This window comes from Clarias gariepinus, chromosome 14 (genome assembly GCF_024256425.1).
Source record: "Clarias gariepinus isolate MV-2021 ecotype Netherlands chromosome 14, CGAR_prim_01v2, whole genome shotgun sequence".
In the NCBI taxonomy this organism is placed as follows: Eukaryota; Metazoa; Chordata; class Actinopteri; order Siluriformes; family Clariidae; genus Clarias; species Clarias gariepinus.
Window position 1 is genome coordinate 26,119,027 of NC_071113.1, and position 11,096 is coordinate 26,130,122.

Here is an 11,096-nt window from a genome sequence, read left to right on the forward strand (position 1 = left end):
AACCAAAACTTTTCTGTATTTAGCTCTATTTTTGTAATTTAAAAACTAAGCGAAACCTTCTAACAATTTTACAGGGATCATATTCAAATAATGACATATGTTTACTTAGAGTGCACCTTCACTGTTTTTCATATGATCACATAGTCACACTAAACACATAATATTGTGTAAACATAAAAAAAATTCTGAATTAGCTATTAGCTAAGGTGGCTGTACTATCTATCTATCTATCTATCTATCTATCTATCTATCTATCTATCTATACAAAGTGTCTGTTGCTTTAGGATTTTTTGATCTTCTTGTCAGATGTAATGTAATATGGTAGTGTAATTACAAGCATTTTATTACATTAACTTTATGCAAAGATTCAATATTTGCGGTGTTGTTGGCGTGAGGTGGGAATATGCCCATGTAGAAGGGCACATGGGATGGCAGTGACAATCAAAGTTACTTTTTTGCACTTTTGAACAGCCTATTTATTTGAATGTCTTTTTCCAAAAAGTGACATTCATAAAAGGTTAAGTTTTAAAGTTTAAATAAGTTTTTTTTATTAAATTTGTTTTATATTTTCTGAATCATGTGTAATGTACATTGTAAAACACGATGATTCATATAAATGTCATACTGTACAGTGGCAGAAACTATAGAAACATGTCTAAGATATTGATATCTTTACTGGTGATTGTGTACACTTGCACAATGCTAAATAAGTAGCTACAAGTTCCTGTTACTTCCTGGTCTTAGGCTATCCATGACGTTTGATTTCAGTGAAAAATTGTGTTCATTTCCTTTCTTTAAAAAGATAATAAATAAAAAATGTTAAATTAAATGATTCATGGAAATGCAGGATTATTTCCCAGTCTTGGAAATTGAATTAACTGGCAAATTCACAAAATACACACACACAAAAAAAAAGCACAGGTGCAGCAAGCAAAAAGAAAAATATAGTAAGGGAATCTATAAAGAACTAAAAACAAAAAGACCAGAAAAAAGGGGGAACAAAGAAAGCTAACAGGAAACCACACCCATTTCTCCATAAAATGCACTGTTGTAGATGTTTACACTTTTATGTTGTAGCAATAGGGGGCACACAGGGAACGCATAATACACCAGTGAACGCTGCAGTTTGTTTGAAATAGAAAGTATGCACTAGGATACTATTTCAATCAGAGGAGAAGCCTTTGTAAAGAAGAGGGTGGAAAACTACAGGCCTAAATACTGAAAGTAGGAACAGGTGATGGTGCAATGTGGAAAGCCAGGAGGGTCAAAAAGGATCTTTTTTAGATAAATTTACGACCTATGGCAAACACCCTTATCCGGTGACTTACATTTTTATCTCATTATACATTTGAGGGTTAAAGGTCTTGCTCAATGGCCCAACAGGGCACAAGGTGGTGCAGGGGTTTGAACCCAAGGCCTTTCTGATCTGTAATCCAACACCTTAACTACTGAGCTAACCCCTCCACACCCACGATATGTTTGGCTATAAATAGTACTACATCGTCCAGTTAGTTAACTTTGCTAGCTTATTATTATCAGGGGCTATCTAGCTATTAATCTATTTCGATATTTCTGCTTTCAGTTTGAAACAAGTGGCAACCTTTGATTCTGAAAAATAGTGTCATTGTGCAGTTCCTCAAATGTCCACTGGGGTTAGCTTTGAAAAAGAGTCAATCCCCATAGACCACATGTTAAAATGCCCAGCCTTACAACTTTACAATAAGCATGCTTGCAGCCTGGTATGGTTTTGGTCTCAATAGCTAGATTTTTTATTTATTACAACTGTACTGGCATGTTTGTAACTCATAAGTTCAAGTTCAAGTTATATCAAGCCATATTAAGCCATAGTAAGCTATTGCATTGCTGTAAATGCAAACTGGTGTCTGTTATGCCTCACTTTAGTTATGCATTACAATGTAGTTTAACTGATCACAAGAAATAAAGCAGTTGTCACGGGGCAATGTATGGATAAAAATTACAAACTTTAAATACCTATAAATTAGCATATATTAACATATGAATTAACGTTAGCCCCCTTAGCTTTTGAAATGTGAATACCCTTGAAAATTAAAGGATAACTTGTCGAAACTTGTGGAAGAGACTCTGTACACACAATCATTTACCAACACCACTTGCACATTACAGGAGCTAGGCTGGGAGTTATTGCTAAACCTCGTACAGTCCTAAACTCTGAGAAAGCTTACTACCTTGATTGTATTCAAGCATTAATAATGGGATAAGGCCAGAGGATTATATTTAAAAATAAAGGTATTTTTTGTTCTCATAAATGTGTTTTGCTATTCTGCACAATCAAAAGTCCTGGTTTGACTTGAATGCCCCTTGTAGTAGTAGTGCCAGCTATATAGATAATCTGTTTAAACCAGCAATTAGCTAGCAAGTTTGCATATTCATACAAGCATGACTGTTATTCAGTCTTCTGTATAGTTTTACATGGGCTGCCACTTGTCCTGCTTTGCTGATATTACTCCTTTTATTGAAAGTTAGAAACAAGAATGAAATAAAACTAAACATGAACCAATATAAACAGTGGAAAAAACTGAAAAATGTATTGAGTGCATTAGTTGCCTTGTCCCGTAATAATGTCCATGGAAGAAAAATAGAAATTGATATGGTTAGAAATTGATAACCAGCCAATACTGTAAATTTCCCAGCACAGTTGTGTCTTGAGCAGTTTATTGTTCTCCCACTTTCCAAAATGTGTCGCTCCAGACCCAAGTCACCCTCGAGCCGCAATAAAAAGACCAAAGAAATTACTTAGTACCCTGTTAAACCACCCACTAAAATGTGATACGATATAGTAAACACAACATTATTTAATGCTACATTTTTATCCTTTTGGAGCTCATTAGCATAACAGACGATAGCATTGAGTGAAGAGCATGCTGCGCTGCGACTCATGCACTCATCCACTCAGTCTGACATTACACTCATACTTTCCTGGCTCATTTGCTGTGGAGAAATCTGGAGGTAATTTGGAGCACCAGCATTCATTACAATCAGACAAAGAGACTCTATCAAGGCTCGGCTCGGATTGAACAAATAAAGCAGGAAGAACAAAGCCAAGTGACAAAGATGGATAGGTGTTTTGGCAGGAAGTTAAAAAAGCTGGAATCCGGTATGCTCATTTCTTGAGATTGCACTGGCATACCACACATTTTTGGAAAAAAAAAAAAAAACTCTGGGTTGGTTTTTTTACAAATTGTGTGCTCTCTGCTGATGGAAGAACCTGAAGAACCAGTGAGCTTTCAAAGCAAACTCAGACTAAAGCTCCTCTCGAACCACCAAACCACACTGTTGATGTTTTGTGACGAGCTTCACAGAGCTCCATTGTCTTTGTGTTTTTAAAGTTTTGTTGCTTTTCTCTAACCACTGATATTCACATTTAAATTTTATGCCAGTTAATTCACACACACATACAAAAAAAAACACACATGCTGTATAAATACAGATAACAGAGATGATGATGGACCCTGCGCGGATTAAGTGAAGATCATGCCGTTTAATGCACTGGATTAGGCCGTAATACTGTATATCCATATCTGTGTTGTAGTGTTGTCTTTTCAGGAGTGGACAAAATTGTAAAAAATTATATTTAAAGTAACCAAAATTATAGCTTATGTGTTAAAATGAATAGTGGAAATTTCCAGGCAAATCATTGCAGCCGAAATCTTAAATACAATATAAAAAAGTGCAAATAAATAAATAAATAAATAAAAAGGATAGCCTTATATTATGTACATATATAATTACATAATGAACATGTTGTCATGCAAAAAGTTACTTATTATTTACATTATATGGTCAAAAGTTTGTAACATTACAGACATGTGCTTTTGAACATCCCAAAACCGGTTTAAGTCTCCTCTTGCCATTTTATACTGCATTAACCTCCGATCCTCAGGGAAGGCTTTCCATTTAGCCACAAGAGCATTAGTGAGGTTAGGTGAGGAATGCTGGGACTCCAGTGGCATTCCAGTTCAACCAAGTGTTCAGTTTGGCTGAAGTCTTCCACTTCGACCTTGCCAAACCATGTCTTATGGAGCTCACTTTGGGCTCCGGTGGATTGCCATGCTGGAAAACGTTTGGGTGTTTTTGAGTACCAGTGAAGGGAACTTTTAATGCATTTTAAACAATCGTGCACTTCCAAGTTTAAAGTAACAGTTTGAGAAAGAAATAGATATAGATGTAATGGTCAGGGTGTAATGTCCACAAACTTTTGACTATATAGTGTGTCTAAAATTGCAAAAAAAAAAAATTGTTTATAACAATTGATTAATCTGTACTTAACAAAGAATATTTTTACATCTTATGTACATAAAAGTCTGAATGTCACCTTTAATATCTGTCCCAAAAGAAGATTATTAAACAAATTTATGACTGCTTGCACCATGACAATTTTTTTTTGTTGCAACAAGCAGTTGGAACAGCAGAAATACTGTTTAAATATTCAAGTACAGAATGAAGCTTTTAGTGTAGCATTAGGAGACAAAACACTCTTACATTTCATGACAGATGGTCAACACTCTTTACAACCAGCTCTGAGATCTGATAGCAGATTAAACCCTCTCATGCCACATTTGTTATTGTCCTCATTTGTGTCGCTTGTCCTCATTGTATCTTGGAAGGCAACTGAGTTTTTGTGAAAGGCATTTATTTTTTTCTAAATACATGTACACAGAGAAGCTGTAATAATAAAAGCAAGTACTCTTATTATTGATATTCTTATATTAATAGTAGCTTGGAATCCATAAAAAAAATCCATGTAAAGCACCCTGAAACATTACACCATAGTACAGTATATCTATATATACACACTCACCTAAAGGATTATTAGGAACACCACACTAATACGGTGTTTGACCCCCTTTTGCCTTCAGAACTGCCTTAATTCTACGTGGCATTGATTCAACAAGGTGCTGAAAGCATTCTTTAGAATGTTGGCCCATATTGATAGGATAGCATCTTGCAGTTGATGGAGATTTGTGGGATGCGCATCCAGGGCACGGAGCTCCCGTTCCATCACATCCCAAAGATGTTCTATTGGGTTGAGATCTGGTGACTGTGGCGGACATTTTAGTACAGTGAACTCATTGTCATGTTCAAGAAACCTTAACCAAGAAATTTGAAATGATTTGAGCTTTGTGACATGGTGCATTATCCTGCTGGAAGTAGCCTTTAGAGGATGGGTACATTGTGGTCGTAAAGGGATGGACATGGTCAGAAACAATGCTCAGGTAGCCCGTGGCATTTAAAACGATGCCCAATTGGCACTAAGGGGCCTAAAGTGTGCCAAGAAAACATCCCCCACACCATTACACCACCACCACCAGCCTGCACAGTGGGAACAAGGCATGATGGATCCATGTTCTCATTCTGTTTACGCCAAATTCTGACTCTACCATTTGACTGTCTCAACAGAAATCGAGACTCATCAGACAAAGCAACATTTTTCCAGTCTTCAACTGTCCAATTTTGGTGAGCTCGTGCAAATTGTAGCCTCTTTTTCCTATTTGTAGTGGAGATGAGTGGTACCCGGTGGGGTCTTCTGCTGTTGTAGCCCATCCGCCTCAAAGTTGTGCGTGTTGTGGCTTCACAAATGCTTTGCTGCATACCTCGGTTATAACGAGTTATTTCAGTCAAAGTTGCTCTTCTATCAGCTTGAATCAGTCGGCCCATTCTCCTCTGACCTCTAGCATAACCAAGGCATTTTCGCCCACAGGACTGCCGCATACTGGATGTTTTTCCCCTTTTACACCATTCTTTGTAAACCCTAGAAATGGTTGTGCGTGAAAATCCCAGTAACTGAGGAGATTGTGAAATACTCAGACCGGCCCGTCTGGCACCAACAACCATGTCACGCTCAAAATTGCTTAAATCACCTTTCTTTCCCATTCTGATATTCAGTTTGGAGTTCAGGAGATTGTCTTGACCAGGACCACACCCCTAAATGCATTGAAGCAACTGCCATGTGATTGGTGGATTAGATAATTACATTAATGAGAAATTGAACAGGTGTTCCTAATAATCCTTTAGGTGAATATATATATGATGAATTCAGCCTTATTTTTATTTAAGGTCATGCCAATGCACCTCAATCAGATCAGAGAGAGAGAGAGAATACCCTTCCAATGTCTCGAGCCCACCCTCATTTATTCATATTTTGCTTCAAAAGAGACAAGTTCTTCAGGCTTTCTGAAGGACGTTTCAGATTCTCATTTTTGCCACCTTTTTGTCTCTCACTTTCAGTCCAGTCCCTGAACCCGTGCAGTTTTTGTAGAAAGTTTTTGTTGTTAAGCCACAGACTAACATCATTCAAATTCTAACTTAAAGCATGAACCAGTGAGAAACATGTACAGATGATGACAGATAATCAGGCCGGTGATCAGTATACTGTTGATGCTGAATTTTTAGTTGTTGGAAGAGACGAGAGGGGAAACGAGGTTGCTGCTGCTAATTTCTTTGAGCATTAGTTAAATAGGACACATTTAATCATGGCAACATTTTAAAATTTTTTCTTTTTTTTTCTAATTAACAATGCAGGTCTATACATTATATTATGTTGCAATGTGCTACAGTAAGCTAACGAAACCATGTTAATTAACTAGTGGATTCTCTGTAGAGCATTTTAAATCAACTATACATTCAGAATAAAATTTGCAAGCCTCACCTAGTATCTTCTATTCAGTATCCTGCTTATACAGTAAGGTGACACTTTGTATTTTATTCGTTCAGATAAAACAGCACTAACCCCCTAACCAACTTATCAGATCCTTCTTTCTAATACAATTCTAACATAAAAGTGTGCTTCTGTTAATGAGTTGCTAAAGGAGAATGCTGTATGCTCTGGACCTCAGCCAGATGGTGTTCTTTTTCATATTCAAATTTCAGGTTCATGCCGGACCAGTTAGGGTGTTTTTGTTTAACTAGCACTGCTGCATATAAATGAAATGCCAGGTGTTCTGACCTTTTTTCTTTCCTGTACGTTTAGATATTTACATATATGGTGATGTTTTTACCCAGAGTGACTTACACCTGAGACTGGATATTATTATTATTTACCACTATTTCTTTTAAAACCATGCAATCTTGCTACTATTTCTTTTGCAATCAGTCTGTAGCACAAAACCCTGAACACAGAAACATTTATTAGGATATTTCTTAAATATTTAATGTTTTGTGTATCATAGCATTTAGAGGTGGAATTCATATATATTAAAATTAGCCTGGCATGGGGTAATGTACAACATACAGTAAAGTAGTCTACAAACGTTTTATGCATGTGAGGAAATGCTATAAAGCAAAGCTATGTTCAGAAAGATTCTACTGTGTGCAGCAGGAAACAGCACTAAGCTAAATAAAGTCAATATTTGGCTTGAAAACCTCTTGCCTTAATAATAATAAAAAAAATGTTGTTTTGGTAAGTAATGCCAGCCTTTGTGCATTTTATCTGAAAAGTAGCCTATTAGGTAATATGTTACATTCTTTACTTAAATACAAACATGTCCGGTATTTTACTTCTGCGTCAGACAAAGAGTTATAATGAAAGATATGAACGACACGGCCTATTTTTAGACTCAAAAATAGAGAGGATCTGATAACAGGCAGAAGAGTGTGACTGAATGTTGGCTGGATGCTCAGAGACTGCTGGAATCCTGGTGTGCAGGAAACTGAGACAAGTAGTCGACACAGAACAGGCTGGAAAAATTTAGACAGACTTTTTACAAGTAATCAATTATATATCTACAACAATATGTGTCCTAGTTTAGTCCATTCTTTCTACTACAAATGAAGAATATCACTCTTGTACATATATTATTATACGGTGTGATACCCCCACTTCAGCCACAGCAGGAAAAAAACATGAACTGAAAGAAAGGATTGTACAGATGAAAACAATGAACAACAGTACTTAGACAGCCACAGCCCTGTCCCTGCTCCTCCTCCTTCTCCTCTGTCTTACTGTTTGCCTTCTGTTTGCTGCTCAGCAAAACAAAATGCAGGCAGCGATTAAAAGATCACATTAGATAAAACAAATAAAACTGTAAGAGAATAAACATAAACATTATTTTACTGTATATTATCACAGCACCTGCTTGACATCAAACATCATGCATTAATAGCGCAGTTCAATGATTCAGAAACTGCGGAAACATTAACAGTCTTAGCCTTGAAATGACTGGCTGTGAAGTGGATTCACAAATCTTGCAGAATAGTAATATCTAGAAATATTTTGATACCAAAGTAACATACAGGCATGATCTGGGAAACTAAAGAATGATCTTTAGCAAACCTCCACCTTCAGCACTAATATTGATCTCTGTGTTTCACAACTTATAGGATTCATCACAAACAATATAACATTCAAGTCATGAATCTTAAACATGAAAAGGGTTTATTTCTTCTCTCCAGATCTGAAATGCCAACCATATTGCCTTGTCTCTAGGGAATAAGAAAAGCTCGATGTACTTCGAGTTTCCAAATTTACCTGCAGCCTTACAACAGTCTTGGGAACACAATCCCATATGGTTATGAATGATGAAACAGAAATGAACAACTGTTTTTTTTTATGTGCCTCTGCAACAGTCACCCTGGCCTACTTTTTCCTCTAAGTGCTGAACCAAAAACCCAGCCAGGACATGAAGATGATTTTTAGCTGTGTGAATAAAACTTCAGGCATGACAGGCATCTCTGTGTTAACTCATCATGACTGCTATGAGATCCTGTAAGACCTGTTGGGTGAAAGCTTGAAACTTAGGAGTCAAGTATATTACAAACATAATAAAAACACATTCCTGAAGTGTTGCAGGTGATATATGGTAATCCCTCATTGCAAGGCAGGGTTTATGTTTGGTTTGGCCATTTGAATTTAATCCTCAGGTTCTTAAAATGACTTGGTTTAAATATTTAACATTTTTACAGATGGTTCTCAAGGATGTGGGGTTACTCAGGATGTACTAGTCTGCAGTATTACTCACCATCAACGACAGGCTGTTGACTTATCACTAATACATTGTTCTTGCTCCATAGTCATGGTTTTGCTGTTGTGTTTATTGTGTGGTTTTGATGAGTCATTATCACTAGATTGATATCTGTTGTTTTTCCCTTTATTCGTAATTCTGTCTATCTTTAGTTTCTTTCCACAGTCTGCCTTCACATGAATATGAACTAAAGTCAACAGTTCTTACAAAATGAATGACTGTACAACTGTTTCCGCTTCACATAGTAAATCACTCACACAGTTTAGTAAGTGACATTAGGGTACGCACAAGATGGGTTTTTATAAATTAACTAGATTTACTTCTTGAAGCCACACCAAATCATACTAAAGATGACTATCTGTTTCTCGCTCTCTTTTTTCAATGATACAGTTTGAAAAGCTGGCTCCTGATCTCTTCACCTGTGATTCAGACTTTATTTACTTTAAACCACAGGAATTGGTCATGGCCTGATGGCCTGTTTAAACCCAAGGCAAAACCCCATTTCACTGAAGAAAAAGAGCTAAATGTAGCATCCAATTTACCCAGACCTTTCCAAACTCCCTCACGTTGAGCCATGCTAGGAAATGAGGAACAAGGTCAGTGATTCACTTTTCATTATATAATACCATAATATTAAAAGTAAAGTAACACACATAAACTGCTGCTGAAATATACAGAGAACAAGTAAAACCATCATGTCTCTTATGATTTTACTGTATGCAATATGCAGACACTGATGATGATGATACATTGTAATATATTACATATTAATTAAACTGTAACATAAAAGGATTGAGATTATTGAAAAAAAAACAGTAATAAATAAATAACTGTGCCATGAGTCACACTTTCTGACTCATCACAAGGGTTGGCTTTTAACTTCAGCTGCATCAGCTGAATAATGAGCCCATGTCTATATTTTACAATGTGTTTGAGTTATATTTGGCACTGAGGATGGCAGTGTCTTCTATGTCCCGATCTGTATGTGTTTTACTGATGTAAAACACATTCGAGATTTTGGGCCGAGTGTGACTCATCTCTTATGATGGTTGGCTGTCAGTTATTGAGGTGTGTTTAGGTGTATGCCAATTTCCCCAAAACAGAAAGAAAAAATAATCAAGGAAACAATACTATGATTAAAATGTTCAAATTAACAGTTTATATTACAACACAAATAGATCCAAATAAACAAATAACTTGTTTATACTGCTTTATCCTGTATACAGGGTCACAGGGGGTCTGGAACCTATTCCAGGAGACTTAGGGCAGGGTACATCCTGGATGGGATACACCCACCATGCCTAACCTGCATGTCGTTGGACTGTGGGAGGAAACCCGCCAAGCATGGGGAAACTCCCTGAGCACTCACCTGAGGTGGGAATCAAACCCAGACCCTGGATGTGCAAGGTGACAGTGCTAACCACTAAGCCAACGTGTCACCTCAATATAATAATTTTGAATAAAAAGCTATACAATAGAATTGATAATTGTAATTAATTCATTTAGTAAAATATTTGTTTTAGCTGACTTGTATAAATATGATATAAATATTAATATTAATAAGGTTATTAGTATCAATAGTAGCTAGGAGTGGTAAAATTTAAATGTATATATTTTTAAGTTTCACTTTATTTTACTTTACTTTATATAGTTAGATTTACATACAGAATTTGAAGCTTTAATTTTTCATGATTATTTTTTGTTTGGTTTTTCTTTATCATTGCTTTCCTGCTTATTTGCTCCTCTCTGAAGTGAAACTGTCAACTCCCGCAATGTTGCCACTGTTCCCAGATCAGTCATGCGGTGTTATTTATGTATAATGAAAAGCCACAGCTGGTTCGGGAACAGTCGGAGAAACAGTGGGGTTGGCGTGAAAAGGTCATGTGATCATAGCGTTCATAACGAAGACAAGGCCCGCCTACTATATAGGTTGCCAGATTGATGTTAACAACCCTCCTTATTTTTAAATTGCATAATGGTTGGTTAATTTTACATTCATGGACTAAGAATAGTCAGTAATTCCATTAAAAAACCCTTCCTTAAATATTTTAATGAATATTTTAAAGGAATAAAATGAGATAATAAGTAATAAAAAAA